The sequence below is a fragment of the Taudactylus pleione genome, unplaced genomic scaffold, assembly GCF_031769625.1.
Source record: "Taudactylus pleione unplaced genomic scaffold, aTauple2 ptg000656l, whole genome shotgun sequence".
In the NCBI taxonomy this organism is placed as follows: domain Eukaryota; kingdom Metazoa; phylum Chordata; class Amphibia; order Anura; family Myobatrachidae; genus Taudactylus; species Taudactylus pleione.
Genome location: NW_028285058.1, coordinates 2,315,421 through 2,333,128, shown reverse-complemented (window position 1 = coordinate 2,333,128; position 17,708 = coordinate 2,315,421).

Below are 17,708 nucleotides of genomic sequence, written 5' to 3'. Positions count from 1 at the left end.
ATTGGCTGGTGGGCATCTCTGTACACACACATGTGTATGCAACGGCTGTATGAAAATATGCAAATGTCACAGCCATCTAGATTTGTATTGAGAGGATCTGTACTGCACATGCACCAATCTCCTACTGCAAGATCTCTTACAGATCTCCATATCCGCAGCCTGATTCACAGGCTGGCCATTTTGGCGGTGGGGGGCGGGTGGGTCCAGCCTCTGTTCTGGAGAATGGGCCAGGGTCTTCATCTTCCAATGCTGATTTCCTGGCCTTGGCGACAGTGTTGCGAGGGACAATGAGAGTAACCTCAAGGTTACTCAGCTGGATAGTGGTCTCGTACAACATCTGATGCATCTTAGGATGCAGCACTTGGATCTGCAATGCTGACAGGAAGTGTCTATGTACACCAGATGCCTCCTGCTGCATTAGCTTATCAGTTGTAGGGTATTACACAGCTGCTTCTCTGTGGCTATGCAAAGCCATACAACTCTGACTCAGCCCCTGCATCCATCCCTGAATCAGTCCCTGTATCCATCCCTGAATCAGACCCTGCATCCATCCCTGACTCAGGCCCTGCATCCATCTCTGAATCAAGCCCTGCATCCATCCCTGAATCAGGCCCTGCGTCCATCTCTGAATCAGACCCTGCATCCATCCCTGAATCAGGCGCTGCATCCATCTCTGAATCAGGCCCTGCGTCCATCCCTGAATCAGGCCCTGCATCCATCTCTGAATCAGGCCCTGCACCCATCCCTGACTCAGGCCCTGCATCCATCCCTGACTCAGGCCCTGCATCCATCTCTGAATCAGGTCCTGCATCCATCCCTGAATCAGTCTCTGCATCCATCCCTGAATCAGGCCCTGCGTCCATCCCTGAATCAGGCCCTGCATCCATCTCTGAATCAGACCCTGCATCCATCCCTGAATCAGGCCCTGCATCCATCTCTGAATCAGGCCCTGCGTCCATCCCTGAATCAGGCCCTGCGTCCATCTCTGAATCAGGCCCTGCATCCATCTCTGACTCAGGCCCTGCATCCATCTCTGAATCAGGCCCTGCATCCATCCCTGAATCAGTCTCTGCATCCATCCCTGAATCAGGCCCTGCATCCATCTCTGAATCAGACCCTGCATCCATCCCTGAATCAGACCCTGCATCCATCCCTGAATCAGCCCCTGCATCCATCTATGAATCAGACCCTGTGTCCATCCCTGAATCAGACCCTACGTCCATCTCTGAATCAGACCCTGCATCCATCCCTGAATCAGACCCTGCGTCCATCCCTGAATCAGACCCTGCATCCATCCCTGAATCAGGCTTTGCACCCATCTCTGAATCAGTCCCTGCGTCTATCCCTGAATCAGACCCTGCATCCATCCCTGAATCAGACCCTGCATCCATCAATGAATCTGACCCTGTGTTTAGATATCATTAAGATGTTGTAGACAATGAATCTGTTACTCACCTCTGGGGCCATGTAACCCATCGTCCCGGCAACTCCTAACATCTCCTGGTCACTGGTGTTCTTCACTGCAAGGCCAAAATCGCAGATTTTGGCATTGCCAACTGCATCCAGAAGCACGTTCTCCGGTTTGATGTCCCTATGAGGAGAATGAGTGTAAGTTTCTGCCTGTCAGACAACTACCAGCTGTATAACTTTGTTGCAGAGGAAGATTCCCAGAGACACAATAAGAACCATGTCAGCGTCACAGTGTGCAATGGGTGCAGCCACTATGGGGCCCTGAGCTTAGGGGTGCCCATCTCCCTTCTCAAAGTTACATGAGTTATATACATTTTTCACAATTGGGTGGTACATAGGGATCCTTACAAACTTTTGCTATGAGGCCTTCAAATATCTAGTTATGTCCCTGGTGTTAGTTTATGGGGCCAAGCTCCATAATATTTCCCATTCCAGAGCTTGGTAAGTTCAGCATGTATACAGCACCCATAGAAACATATAGAAACCTATGGGGGCTGCTTTTGTGATCGAAAATGGGGGATTGCAACAGATATCCCCAATATGTGCTGAGGTCCCCCATACATACATTTATGGAATCCTTAATATTTACAGGTGCCAGACAAAAATTGGTATTTTCAGGGGAAATCTATGATAAATAGGCTCCTATGTATGTGGTGGGATAAAGAGGGAGATAAGAGGGTGTGTGAAGCAGTCACAAGAACCTCGCCCTACATATCATGTAACTCAAGAATGAATGATCCCCCATTTGCAGAAAAGGGCAGAGACCTCTCTATAGCCTGACCCCCAGCAACATAATAGCTATACTGTAACTACATATAGGGGGTTACTGTATGTGATCATTAGAAATAATGAGTTACCTATGGATAATGTCCCTTGAGTGCAGGAATTGGAGCCCACAAAGAATTTCTGCTGTTAAAAATCTGATGAGGAAGAAAATAAATATTAATAGCAAATATTTAAAAAGTAAAATGCCCAATAATGAGATAGTACATTCCCCCTGATATAGTATCAGAGTATAAGAGTGACACGTGACATATTATTATCACACATGCTCTCTGTATGGCTGAGTAACACAATGGAGCCCCTGTGTCCAGGAGACTCTGTATTATACATAGACCTGTCACCATGGACACCTATAAAGGCCCAGCCTGGATTTGTTAGGCCGCATAGGCCGGACCCTACTGCAGCCCAGGTGCAGGGATGTCATATCAATATTAATAATAATATACCCATGTTCTCTCTTACCTGGTAGTGGCTTCACCTAATGGGGCACGCCTCTGTATTAGTTGGAATAGGTCTCCCCCACTCAGGTACTCCATGATAAAGATGACGTGTTCCTGTGTAAGAGGCAGAGAGCATGATATAAGTTACATTATGGACATTACTCTGACACACAGCAGATGATAATCAGTAATACTCAGTCACCACTAGTGATGTGAATGAGGCCCAATGTATACGCTGTATCCAGCTCTTCTTCTGTCTGAGATGGGCCTCTACATATATAATGTACACAGGACACGGGGTAAGTGAGTGAGTCAGTGCTGGACAGTGAGGGGCACGGGATGAAGGATCCCATATACTATACAAAGGTACAGAATTAGGATAATAAACATCTGTGTCAGAATAATGCTTCATACAAAATGTGTCATTGGAATTATGCCGGGGTCCTATACCGGTACAGTATATATATATATATATATATATATATATATATATATGCTGTATATATATATATATATATGCTGTATATATACAATATTCAAGTCACCTTACCCTCCCCAAAGAGCACAGTGGTGTATTCTTAATAATATAATACATTTATTAGAAAGTTCAATAGGAGGGGGTGCTACCACAGACAGTATACAGACATATATCACATAGCGGGGAATGGAAAAGAGGGAAAAGAAGTCTCTGTCTGGTGCACACAGGCAACAAGGTAAGTATTATGTTAAAACTTAACTGTTATTATATTATTGAATAAAATGAATGTTGTCATCTCTAACATGAGAAATAAGTGAAATAAAAACAAGATAGAGCGTGTAAAGAAAATAAAGATGTGTAAATACATTGCTTTGCTGGTGCGTCTTATTTGTGGTATTGTTTTTTTTTCAAACTGTTATATGCCACACATATTATACAGACCCTGGTTCAAGGACTGTTTACCCTATGAATGGGGTTCTGATTGGCTGTTACACCGATCCTGGTATTGGTTCCTTAAGTTATAACCCAAAAAAATGTGTTGTTAACCCAGATTTATTTGATATCTTTATTTACTGTGAAAATCCTGATGCTATAATATTGCGGTATTTATTGCCGGCTGTATATCCCTATTAGGACAGTCTGCTCTTATAATAATTTCACAGGTGTTCTTAAGGTGCGTTCACACGGTACGATAAAAATGGACGATATGAACAATAACGATATCAATGATATCGTTATCGTTCATATCGGGCATTTTTTGCCTAACAAATGAACTGCGATGCGCGGGCACATATGGTCGATATCGATCATTGCCCGTGCATGCAGGCCAACCTGGTCGATATTGACCAGGTTATAGTCATTGGAGGGTACATGGTGTGCTGGATGATTAATATCGATCATCCAGCACACCCGGTAGATCAAACAACAATATCGTTATCGTTGTCGATTGTGCCGTCTGTACAATAGTCTTTGCACAATGATATCTCCGTGTTCCTTCATATATTATATCAGGAGATCAGAAAAATATGTCTAGAATATAGCGCAGTTCATTTGCCACTATACATTATACATGATAATAATTGTGGGTGTAAGGCTAGTTAGTATTATATAAATTATATTCAATGCTTCACAGAAGTCCCCGGACAGACTGATTATTGGTTTTAAATCTCCACCTATACTTGTATTACTATGCAGGGTATTGATACATAGCACAAATGAAACGCACCAGCAAACCAATCTTTTTAAACACATCTTTATTTTCTTTACACACTCTATCTTGTTTTTATTTCACTTATTTCTCATGTTGGAGATGACATAATTACACTTTATTCAATAATATAATAAAAGTTGTTTTAACATAATACTTACCTTGTTGCCTGTGTGCACCAGACAGAGACTTCTTTTCCCTCTTTTCCATTCTCCGTTATGTGATATTTGTCTTATATTACACAAGCTGCTAATCAGGGGTTAGTTACAATTATGACAGAGACTCTTACCGGGGTCTGGGATGTGGCATAGCCATGGGTAAAGAAGGAGCTGTTGCCGGTGACTTGAAGAATGTCCCGCTCTATAAAAATAGGGTTCTTACTCCTGAGCAGACTCCTCTTCTTCACCAGTTTGACTGCCAGTCGCTCTCTGCTGTTGGGGTGGGATGCCAGCAATACCTGGATGAGACAGAGAGTAAGGAATAGGGCACAGGGAGTGGCATAGAAAGTAATACAGAGCAGGTGATGCTGTTTCATTGGTTCTAATGGGGGGCATCCACTAGATGATTTTATCCCTGTCCAACCTCTTAACGATTTTCCCTTGAAGTTTCCCTTGAAATATGATCTTCCACTCTGAACAATTTGCAAAAGATTTGCAAAAGATTTGCAAAAGATTTGCAAACGATTTGCAAAAGATCTAACAATAAACTATGTTGTTTTAATCTGTGATTGAGAGCTTTCAGCTATAGTGGGCAGACAGTGGTTCATCGTTTGATCGTTCAGCGTGAACGATGTTTAAACGATGTGTAAACGATTTGTAAGCAATCAAGTGAAATTGACCTGCATGTTCAGTTGATGGAGGAGACGATCAAACGACCAGCGGGAGCGCGCATCGTACATCGTTAGAAACAATTACTGCACGATTTGCAAACGATGTTCAAACGATATTTGAACGATTATTGAACGATTTTATCATTATCATTCAATCGTTCAACTTTATCGTCTAGTGGATACCCCCCTTAAGAGTCAAAATTGACTGAGGTGCTAATTAAGTCACATATGCTCAAGCATGGATATCCTTAAAAGCTGGACTGCAATGGTGGAATTAGGGAACCTCTATATTATAGGTAAATGTACTAGGGACCAGCATCTTCCCTGAGCCCAGCATTGTAGGAGATCTTTTGTGTCCAACATTTATTACAGATAACCCAATCTCCCCATCTAGTAGATCCTTGTGGGTGTACACTTGTTACTGAGATCCCAACCAATCATCACCAGCTTCTCAGCCCCTATAGTCTCTGAATAGCCTGTACACAAGGAGGACATTGACATGAGCTTATTTGATGACTGTTCTGTAAACACCTAAGATGAGTCTTAATGCAAACTGCTCCAGCCTTTTACACCAGGCTGCATAACTAATATCATTGCCATGCATGTGTGCCCTAGCTCCGCCCTGACTCCTACACTGGCCACGCCCCTGTCAGCTGCGCTAAGCAACAGTCCAAAACCATATATGGAGGTAAGTGTGGGAATGTGCCACTGTATAATTTTCCTTGTTACATAGGCCCCATTGTATTTTTAATGGAGAGCTCCCATTGTAAGCATCCATGTGCATGTAATGATAGATAATTATATGATATAGTTATTAAAGCAACTTTCTTAAGTCATAAGAAGTTCTCTTATATTTGCTGCAGTGTTTACAGGTAAGTCACCAAATCTGTACAGATCACTTACCTTCCCGAAACCGCCCTCTCCAATAATCCTGTGGTAGGTTAAACCCTCCAGTATATGAGGGGCAGCCGATGTCTCCAGGGGGCTGACTGGAGGGGTCCCACTTACACCTTGTGGCATAAAGAGAAATCAGATTTATTGACTGATATAAACATAGATATTTGGCATCTTTCATTTAAAGGTTTGAGATAAATATAGCATAGAAAGTATTTATATCCTATTTTCACATAGTATCTGGTAAGAATATTGGCCCTGATTCAGACCCACTCGCGAGCGGCTGTCCGCTTGCAAGTGGGTCGATGTTCTGCACTGAGCATGCGCACGACAGAGGGAGCTCCGTCGTGCGCATGCGCCAGACGCGACGAGCGAAGGAAAGTCCTTCGCTCGTTGTGTCTGATCAAAGGGGGCGTGCTGTCGATGTTGATTGACAGCACGCCCCCTTTGGTGGGCGTGCCGGGGGCGTGCCTCCCTGACGGGGGCGTTCCCATGGGAACGCCTCCCGTCAGAAGTCGGCCCACTGACATCACTAGTGATGTCAGTGGGAGTGATTTTGTCTCTGATAGAGCCAAAATGACTCCGGAGCTTGTGGTTGAAAACCTCAACCGCAGGCTCCGGCTCGCAGTTTCGATGGTCGCGATGGTCGCGACCTTCGCGGCAATCAAACTGCACGCTCATATAGGCTGTGGGTGGTGACCCACAGCTATATGAGCATCCAGGAGGACGCTCCATTTTTATGGAGGGCGGCCCTCATTCAGAGCGTGCGCTCTGCTCAGAGCGTACGGCTCTGAATGAGGGCCATTGTTATGTTGCCTAATTATGTATTGTTATTGTATAAAAGAAACTAATTAAATACATTTAAATAATAAAAAATAGCTGCCAGCATTGGATAGGACAATGTAACAACAGCAGAGGTACTGTAGAATAGTAATAACAAGGTATAAAGGTGTTACAGAGAGTTACGTGATGGGGAAAGAATGTGAATGGTTGCTATGGGCAACATCACTTCTAAAACTAATTTCTAAAAACTGTTACTGTAGCAATTTTACCCCCTAGAGTAAGGGGGTATCAGCGGGGATAGCTAGTTACAGCCCTGCCTGTTAGGCCTCATTTACACACCACCTTAAAAGTACAGGCATAGTATTTTCTTACTATGTTCATCACATATAGAATAAACTTACAGTGTAGCAGCTCCCCCATCACTGATGCTTACGGCAGCAATAACGCAATAGTGCAGTAAAATGCATTAAAATTCCCTGTGCCAAGAACAGCGCACATCAGCGCCTATGTGGGAATAAGCCTTATTAAGGGTTAGACACAATGGAGAGTGTAAAGGGCAGAGTTTGTAGGTGTTACATATAATATTAGGGTGATGGAGTCTGTACAAAGCTCCACATTTTCAGATTTATTACAAATTTTCCAGAAGTTGAACAAATATTTATAGTCTTAATCTTAATAGAACTTTCCATAGTAATAAAATTAGAGATCAGTGTTACTACAGAAATGCACCAATTTGGCTGCTAGTTCACAATGATTTAGCTGTAAAGTGTTTGCTGTGCATTTAGGACCTGAGTTACAGTTGGGACACGAGAGCGTTATGTACGTTATCATGTCACCGTATTACGTCAGACCTGTGCGCTCTGTAGCCATATGCTCAGCGCTTACACACAGGAGGTGCAGGAGCTACACTTACCATGTAAGTACTAACTTATACCTCACTTACTTCTCTATTACATTACATGTGGGGGGAGATATATTAATCCTTCTAAAGAGAAAACAGAAGTCCATAGCAACCAATCAGCTTCTGTCATTTTAAAGCTTATTGGTTGCTATGGGCAACTTCTCCACTTTTTATCTTTAGAAGGTTTGATACATCTCCCCCTTATTAGTGTTTTCAAGCAAAAAATCTTTTTACCTGCTGTTCCCTTTTTAAACTTCTTTTGATGGTCTGGGTCCTCACTTTTATAAGATCTTTTCTTGCCTCTCTGAGCTGTGAGCTCTATGATGGGCACACTGGGTCCCTCTCCTGGGCTGTCATGTCTCAGCTCCTCCTCTTTCTTTTTCTTATTGGTGTCACTCTCCCCGGTATTGTCTGATGGTCTCTTTATAGCGGCCCTTTTACTGATGGTGCTGTCTAACTTGAGCCTTTTATTTGGAGCCTCATCTGGCTGCTTCGGTGATCTAGCCTGGCTCTTCTGGCTCTTCAAAGTCACCTCACTTTTATAAGATCTTTTCTTGCCTCTCTGAGCTGTGAGCTCTATGATGGGCGCACTGGGTCCCTCTCCTGGGCTGTCATGCCTCAGCTCCTCCTCTTTCTTTTTCTTATTGGTGTTACTCTCCCCGGTATTGTCTGAGGGTCTCTTTATAGCGGCTCTTTTACTGATGGTGCTGTCTAACTTGAGCCTTTTATTTGGAGCCTCATCTGGCTGCTTCGGTGATCTAGCCTGGCTCTTCGAAGCCACCTCAGTTTGCTGGATCTTCTCACACTGATGGTCCTCTCTCCCCTGAATATCTCCTCCCTCTGTGATATTGGGAAAGTTTCCTGTTCCCACACAGATATCCTCCTTATTACTCCTACTACTCTCCTTAATAGCAGACCTGTTGTTATCCGGTCGCCTTTTCCTCTTTCTTGATCTCATTTCAAGAAAAATCAGGAAAAATAAAGAAAAATTCGCTAAACACGAATAAAATCGCCTTCACACTTCAATAGGTGAAAACACACAAACCTATCTTATGCAGATAAACAACTGAGCCAGCAGCTCTATGACATCATAAAGCACCTTTGTGACATCACCAGCTGCTGTAGGCCCAGTGTCACTGCCTGTTACCCACAGTCTCTATAATACAACCATGTTTATATAAATTACTGGTGGGCCCTGTCCCAAGCACTGTGATGGGAATCTTTGGGGCTGTGTCCAATGTGTCACCCAAATCTCATATGTAATTACTGTACTTATTTTGCCTATCAGAGTCAGGTGATACCTGTCTGTCTGTACTGGCTGCTGTGATATATAATTCTCCCGGATCCCGCTAGAACTTCTGAGACCATTTTCCTATGTTCTTCCCTTCTCTGCCCTGACTTTCACTTATTATTAAGTTTAATAAAAAGAACAAAGCAAATAGGCTGCTATAGTGGGATACACAGGTTACACTCAGCTTTTATTTTGTAAAAGTAAAATTATACATAAAATTATTCATATTCATTTAAATATTGACATAATAGAGAAACCTTATGCTGGGTACACACTGCACAATATATTGTTTGTACACAGATAAACTATAAATTGTTCAGTGTATCTGTCCATGTGTACCCATGATATGTTTATGAATGATACAGTATATCTGGAAGATATTGTTCACATCTACTCATGTGTACACACGGCCGTCCAACCCATATGATGGCCACAGGAACCAGTGACAATGACATCACAGCTGGTTTCTATGGCCAGACATATTGGGCCTCATTTATTAACGAGTCTTATCACCAAAACGAGTGGTAAATGTCACTGTGTATGATAAATGGTGCTCCAGCCAATCAGCTCCCAACTGTCAACTGTTAGAAAAATGACAGTTGGGAGCTGATTGGCTGGAGCACCATTTATCATACATAGTGACATTTACCACTCGTTTTGGTGATAAAACTCATTAATAAATGGGGGCCATTGTGTGGCCAATTGGTAAGTGTGTATGCTCACCAAAATTGGTCGGTCAGTGATCGGTGAGTCGGCAAAGTGTGTACCCTGCACTAGTGTCAAAAGATAGGAAATTGTGAAATAATAACTACTGTATCTCTATTCCTGTGATCGCTCAAAAACTTTCTGGGGCTGTTGCAGAGTTGGGTGCAATGCAAAAAAATAGGAATCGCTCTGCAGTTGCACCAGGACAAGCCGTATTGCACTGCAGGCACAATATAGTTAGAGATCAAAAGATTTACAACACCATCACTTTTTTTTCAATTTTAATTGAAATTTGCACAATTCAAGTCCACTTAATAACCTTACAGAGTGAAGCGGGGAGCTGTTACAGGATAAGGAAAAAAAGTTTAACTTAGCAAAAACAGCTGAAAAATAATGTGAATTTCAGAGTTATAAGAAAACACCTTTTTCAGGGAACAAACAATGGGCTAAGAACTTACAGCTGCAGCAATGACAAAGAGGCTTGCCTGGGCCATGATGTACCACCAGTGGTCTACTGAAGACTGGATGAAGGTCTTATGGGCTGATGAATTAAAATGTTAAATCTTTGGTTCGTCATGCAGGGTTTTGTACGATGTAGAGTAAATGAAAGAATGGTTCATCAATATGTGGGGTTTATTTACTAAGCATCAGCTTGTAATAGCCACTTCCGCACATGTTTAAGCCAAAGATTTAAAAGGGCAATGCTTTTAATAGCACCATGCTCCATGTTTTGTAGTAAAAGCATTGACCATTTAAATTTCAGGCTGAAACACACCAGAAAGCAGCGGCTAGCTTAGTAAATAAGCCCTGTGACACCAACTGTCAATATATAGTGTAGGAAACGAGTGCGTCTGGGGCTCTTTTGCTGGATCGGAAGTCAGCAACTTGCATGAAGTTACTGTCAGCTGGAACCACAAGGGTGACCTCAGCATTTTGCAGTGCCATGCAATACCCTCTGGTCTGCGCCTAATTGTTCAAGAGTTTATCCTGCTGCAATAACCTGGAACATATGTCCAGGCTATCTCAGAACTGCCTTCCGAGGAATAAAACTAGATGGTAGGCTTCATATCATGGAGTGGCCGCACAGTCTCTCGACTTAAACCCAATTTAGCTTATTTGGGATAAGTAAATACCAGCTGATGTGTCTAATACTCCATATATTCCATATACATTATTATTATATATCAGGATGTCCTCTGGGAGCATGAATATGTATAGTATATAAGGGGATGGCCTGTTGAATAGGATCTATCTCTGTTACTTTTCTCAGGGGGAACCCTGATGGTAAGTCTGGCCACTGGGTGACCCTAAAAATTGTTTTAATAATTAAGTTTGGGGAAAGGTATTATACATCGTTTATACGCTACATAGTTTGTGTTTAGGAGATGATCTATGATAAGAATTAGTTCTTTCAGGATTTGTCACGCCATCGCCATGGGGTAGTGGTAAAGGTGAGGACTGGTAGGGAGAATGACTAAGATTCAAATCCCAAAGAAGTCAGTTGTTTTTTACACTTATTTAAATTGAAAATATTTTTATTTGTAAGTGATTTTTTTAATGTTTTATCTACATTATATTATAAGACATGTGTGTATGTATTTCTATATGTAAATTGATTTTAGGAAATAACATTAAAATGTTAATGAATTAAATCCTTTTTTAAAATAGAAAGACTATGGAGCCTATTCATCCTTGTAGGCTGTATGGCCTCCGAAAATTTAGTATTGATCTTGCTGCGAGGGATACTTAAGTATCCAACTCGCAGCGGGGGATAGTTCACACCGGAGCAATTCATCTTTGCTCCGGTTATGGGACAGTTGCTCCGAAAAGCATCTTAAATGCAGCAGGGGGTGTCATACACCTCTTACTGCATTTGCATATTTGCAAGGACGGAACTGCACAGCTGCTTGTGTACAGCTTTACCATCCCTCCTCTGCTGACTTAGCTCCAGTATGCTGAATAAGGGCTCAGTCGTGAATTAAAAAAAACGGAATTCTCCCATAGAGAAATCCCGAGGGGAGGCATAGTGTTTAACGTGCTACATCTCAAAAGCTATAGGAAGTACCGAGCTGAAATCTGGCATGGAAAAGTAGAACTGTCGCTTGGTGCTGCATGACAAATTTCAGGGCAAAAACTTAAAAAATGAGGATTTGGGAGTAATCTAAATTTCCAATAGTCAGTTTTTTCTGACACTCTCAATTAGGACCACTTTTCTGCTGTTCTCTATGGGGGATTTTTGGGAAGGCATAAGTCAGGGTACAGGGAAAATTTAGACTTGGGGTTTGTCTTATTAGGTAGCTATTGTTACAGGGTAGGTGCTTTTGGGGTTCAGGTAAATTAGGAAGTTACAGTTTTTAAACTATTACATCACAAATTTGCCATTATACAGATAGGGTGCTTCAACTCAGTAGGTGCTTCCAGCAGGGGGTGTACTCACTGTGGCTTCACTTGGGTGCACAAAGATGGCTGTCCTTTGAAGGCAGTAGCGGTGGTTTGACTCGGGGGAAGGTAGCGGGTGTTAGCAGCGGCGATGCGGGCGTTAGCATGCGGGCGGTGGTGGTGCATGCTGCAGGACCCACGGGAGGTAACTGGCATTAGCAGCAGTGGTGGTGCAGGCGGCAGAGGTACAGGCTGTAGGACCCAGGGGAGGTAGCGGGTGTTAGCAGCAGATGTCTGCATCTGTGTGTAAATAAATGAACACATATGCACGGACCGGATCAGTGAGTTCTGTCTGTGCCTCTGTGTTTAAAAAAAATTTAACCTGTGTGAAAAGAAAAAAAACATGGCGTGCCCCCCCCCCCACACCAAAAAGAACAACCAGCCCCGGGCTATGGAGACCCAGCACTGGTTGTGCTTAGTACAGGGGACGGGGCACCTACATTGTTTGTACTCTACAAACAATGTAGGTGTCCCCGTCCCCTGTATTAAGCACAACCAGCACTGGGCTTTTCAGAACCAGTCCTGGTTGCCAAAATACAGGGGACAAATTACGTATTCAGCGCAACCAGCACTGGGCTCTGAGCCTGTCCTGGTTCTGGAAATACAGGGGAAAATATGTGTGGGGTTCCCCTGTATTTACCAGAACCAGCACCAGATTCTTTCTAGTGGGGGAGGGGGTAATGCCACAGCCAGGGGAGCCCTTTCACCGGGGCCCTCAGCCACAGCATCACCCCTGACCACTAATCAGCCCAAGTCAGGGATCCCTGGGGAGCTGGGAACCCCCCAATAAAGGGGTCTTGCTCTCCAGGGCACCCCAGGCCCAGGCTGATAGCCCAGAGCCATCCCCGGCACCCCTGGATTGGTGGGTGCCATGTTGATTGTGAATAGTGTGATACATTTGATGATAGTGCAAATATTGTCTTTTGCTGTGGAATTACAGGTCCCAGCATGCCTCCCTCGCATGTTGATACTTGGAGAACCACAAGTACCAGCATGCGGGGCATTATGGGCCCGCAGGTTCCTGTAGTTCCACAGCAAAATAAATTTTAAAACAACCACAAGACACACACACTGTTGAAAGTAAAAATTTATTAAAACATACATGCACACACAAATGTTTTAGAAAAGAAGGAAAAGTCTGTGAGACTCGCGGGTGCACTCTAGGGTGAAACTTAAAGATGAGAGGGGAGGCTGGGCTGTCATTAGTACTGATGTTTACATAATGTTAAAAAATAACTTTTATTAGTATATCAATAAAACAAAAAATATGTAGTAACACAGTAATTAAAAAATAAAGATATAGGACCTCATTCAGAGTCGGTCGAAGCGGCCGCACGGTCGTATAGAAAAAGGGGCCGGATATGCAAATGATGCACACGCATGTTGCATCCCTAAGGTCGGATCGTTAGCTGGCCGACCAAGGGGTGTATGCGGTCGGATCGCTAAAAATACGCCCACATCTCGTACGCATAACACGTCATCTCCGGCTACATAAGGATTAATCGCGAGCATCGTATGCCATCGGAACTGGTCGTAGAGCTAAAGGTTGACCTGACCCTCTCTTAAGCTCTACGATCATGTCAGTGTAAAACCTCCCCTGTCACGTGTGCCATGACGCTACTTTGTTAATTATGCACTCCCTTAAAACGCCATTTGCATAATGAGGCACGCCTGCGTTCGGATCTCCACACCCCCGTTTTCAAGCACCTTCCCATGTTACCACCTACAAACGCCGCAATCTGTCACTCAAACTACCAACCTGGCGGTGTTCAAGGAGAGAGAAATTTTTGATCGTAGCCGCTAGTTTGCGCACGCGCATTGCGAACCGTACGCATGCGCAGATCAGCGAACATCGGCTGCGTACGACCGTGCGGCCGCTTCGACCAACTCTGAATGAAGTCCATAGTGTGTATAGTAAAGAAAAGAGTGTGGATTAAAATAACCCTGATAAGGCCGCTGGGTAATGTAGTACTTATCCAGACATATTGTCTGGGTTTATTAATACAAGGGGTAAATGTATCTGCTCACTAATATCTGGCTTGAGTTTAGCTGTTTTCTGGAGCAGAGTTAATATGTTGTGTTATGCATCAATTGCAACATTAGTTTGCCTCTTGATACATTGTAATAATACTGTCTCTGATAGATATTTTAATTGTCTCAAAGTTCATACCTCTGTAGTGAGTATAAATCTGCATTTGACTATTTTGACAATAAACAAATCGAATAACCAACTTCGTCCGTTATTCAGTATGTTTTCTGTTATTAAACACACAACATATACTTAACCCTTGATTAGAAATAGATACCTGATAAAGTAATTGAGTTATTAAAGGTGATTGAATACTTCAATCATATGTTCTTTATAACTTGTTAATTGTGTCTACAATCATGTCGTTTAATTGCAGCACTCCAATTCCATACCATCAAAATATCATATCATTGGTGATAATAATTTTGTTATGATATTTGTCTGTGATTATGATCACATTATATACCCCCAATGTGTGACTTGTTTGTATAACCCCTAAAGCAAAACACATTTAATTGAAATAGAACCAAACCTGTTCATTCCATGTAGCATCCCCGGGCTTGGCAAAACAAAAAAACACAAATACCCGGACCCACTCTAAGGACAGTACTACCTGATTGATGGCTCAGCCGCAGGATTTCACTATAGAAATCCCGGTGCGGAGTGCTCATTGGCTGAGAGAGGCGAGCCTTCCACCTCTCAGCCAATGAGCGGTACTTCAGGTTATTTTCGTGCTCATTTAAAAAATATGGCACCTCAGCGCCATTTTTTAAATTCAAAGATGACTGCTGTGAGCCAATCGCCACCAGCGCTAGTGTACCATTTTGTTGCTCTTCTCCCTTGCAGGTGGCCCAATTTACTGCTCCCGTCCCTGATGGTTATTACATTTCACAAAACCTACTGAATTTCTACCATCCACACCGCTCTGTCTCCTCCCCCATCCACCCCACTCTTATCCAATCTGTGCAGCTCTATCTTCTGCATGTTGCATAGACTGGAATTTCATCATTTTTTTTAGTTTGAGTGGCAGAAATTCAGTAGGTTTTGTGAAATTTTAGTTCATGTCTAAGAAGCCTTAATGGGACATGTGAAACCTTAAGTATTTTTGTTTATGAAATATGTATACCGTATGTTACAATGTGTACCTATTGAGACCTATTGAAAATATCTGTATCCTTAAGTGACCATTGGTGAATAAGTGTACTCCTATGGTTGTCATGGATCATATTGTAAGTAAATATCAAAGTATTAACTGTAAAACTCTTTAATACTTGAAATCAGGAAGTTATAAGAACAGTTTATTATTATCATTCTCCAGCATTCTATTAAGTATCTTATGTACTTGTGCCATTTATAGTTATTATATGTGATGCTAATAGAGGGTACCTTTCATCTCTATACTTTGATAGAAGAACTGGGTCAGGTTACGGCCTAGGATCGGCAGTTACTCAGCCCAGCACCAACTTCCCCTGACTTCTCGAGCGGTCAGATGACAGGTGCGGTGGTGAGTGACGCGCTGAGGATTATGCCTTAGGTTCACTTCGACTCCCATGTGTGGCTCTGTGACTTGGTTACTGAGGTTGCCGTCATGGGCGAAGCCATGATAGTCTTCATCACCTGCCTAACCCTGCATCCAATGGTAGCATGGTTGTTGTCAGCTGACACTGTCCTCCAATAGACTGCTACCTTAGGGTATATAACTCGCTACTACTGGTGTATGCTTGCCATCACTTCGTTCCACGTTCCTTGCTTTTTCCCCTCTCAAGTCATTTCTAGTCTCTCTCTCCTGTGCCAGTGGTATGTCTGAGTTCCCAGCCCGTGAGCTCCGTCTAACATCCGAGTACAACTGCAGCTGTGCGTCTGGGATCTCAGCCTGTGTACTCAGAATAACATCCAAGTACCATTACAATGTCACTCTTTTGTGCCAGCGGTGCGTCTGGGTCCTCTGCCTGCGTACTCAGTACAACATCCAAATCCTGCCTAAGTGCCACTCTCCTGCTCTAGTGATGCGTCCAGGTCCTCAATGGGCCTTATTCATTGCCCTTCAGTGTACAACTCCTGGAAGTTATTCTACGGTGCCAATACAGTACCAGAGAGGTACAGAATCCTTGCTAGTGCTTCTCCCAGAAGTACATCCTCCTGGGCCTCATCAGTGTTATCTCCCTCCATTTCCCACTTGTATCGAATACCTGACCAAAGGGCTGTGACCTGCTTGCTGGGTGCAGCTAAACCCATATTCCGCTTGAAGGGGTCAATGGCGAACACCTCCCAGCAAGTTAGACTCCACACCTTTGGTCAGGTCTTGTCAACATCCGATACTTGTAGATGAGGAGGACATACATCCAGGCCCTTCGCCTCCGATTCCTTCCTCAATCCGGGACCTCAGCTTTCAGCTCCTCAGTAGGAGATCCTCCTGAGTCGAACGTGACAAACTGATTATGTTTTGGCTGCAATATTTATTTATTTATTTATTTCCAGTTATTTATATAGCGCACACATATTCCGCAGCGCTTTACAGAGAATATTTGGCCACTCACATCAGTCCCTGCCCCAGTGGAGCTTACAATCTATATTCCCTACCACATGCACACACACATACACATTAGGGTTAATTTTCTGTTGGGAGCCAATTAACCTACCAGTATATTTTTGGAGTGTGGGAGGAAACCAGAGTACCCGGAGGAAACCCACGCAAGCACAGGGAGAATATACAAACTCCGCACAGGTAGGACCGTGGTGGGAATCAAACCCATGACCTCAGTGCTGTGAGGCAGTAACACTATATATTGATTAGAATTGCTGACATATCCAAATTTGAGGTGTTATCACTGAGAGTGTGTGCGCATTAACCACTCAAACTCATTTGTGAATTATCCTTTGCTGATGCATATGACGCTGATATGACAACATTGGGTACAACCGCATTTTTTAGGACACTGAGGACACTTTTTCTGAAGTCTCTGTACATTCTCGGTATCGCCTGCCTAGTGAAGTGGAATCTAGATGGGATTTGGTACCGGGGACACACTACCTCCATCAGTTGTCTAAATCCCACTGCACTAATGGTGGATACGGGACGCACGTTTAACACCAACATAGCAGTCAAGGCCTCAGTTATCCGCTTTGCTTCAGGATGACTGCTGTCGTACTTCATCCTCCTCGCTAAGGAATGTTTTAGGGTCAATTGCTTAGTAAAAGAAGTAGTGGTGTTCCTACTTCCTCTCTGGGATAATGAACGACTCCCAGCAGCAACAGCAGCAGCGTCAGCAGTTGGCGTAGCAATGCAGGATCCTCCCGAGGAATCCCGGATAGGAGAGTCAGTCATGCCAGTGACATGGCCTGCAGGACTACTTCCGATCCTGACTGAGGAGGAAATTGACGAGGAAGGAGTTTACGGTGTGGTTTGCAGGCGATTGGATACAACTTATATCTACTAAATAATGCACAAAGAAAAAGGAG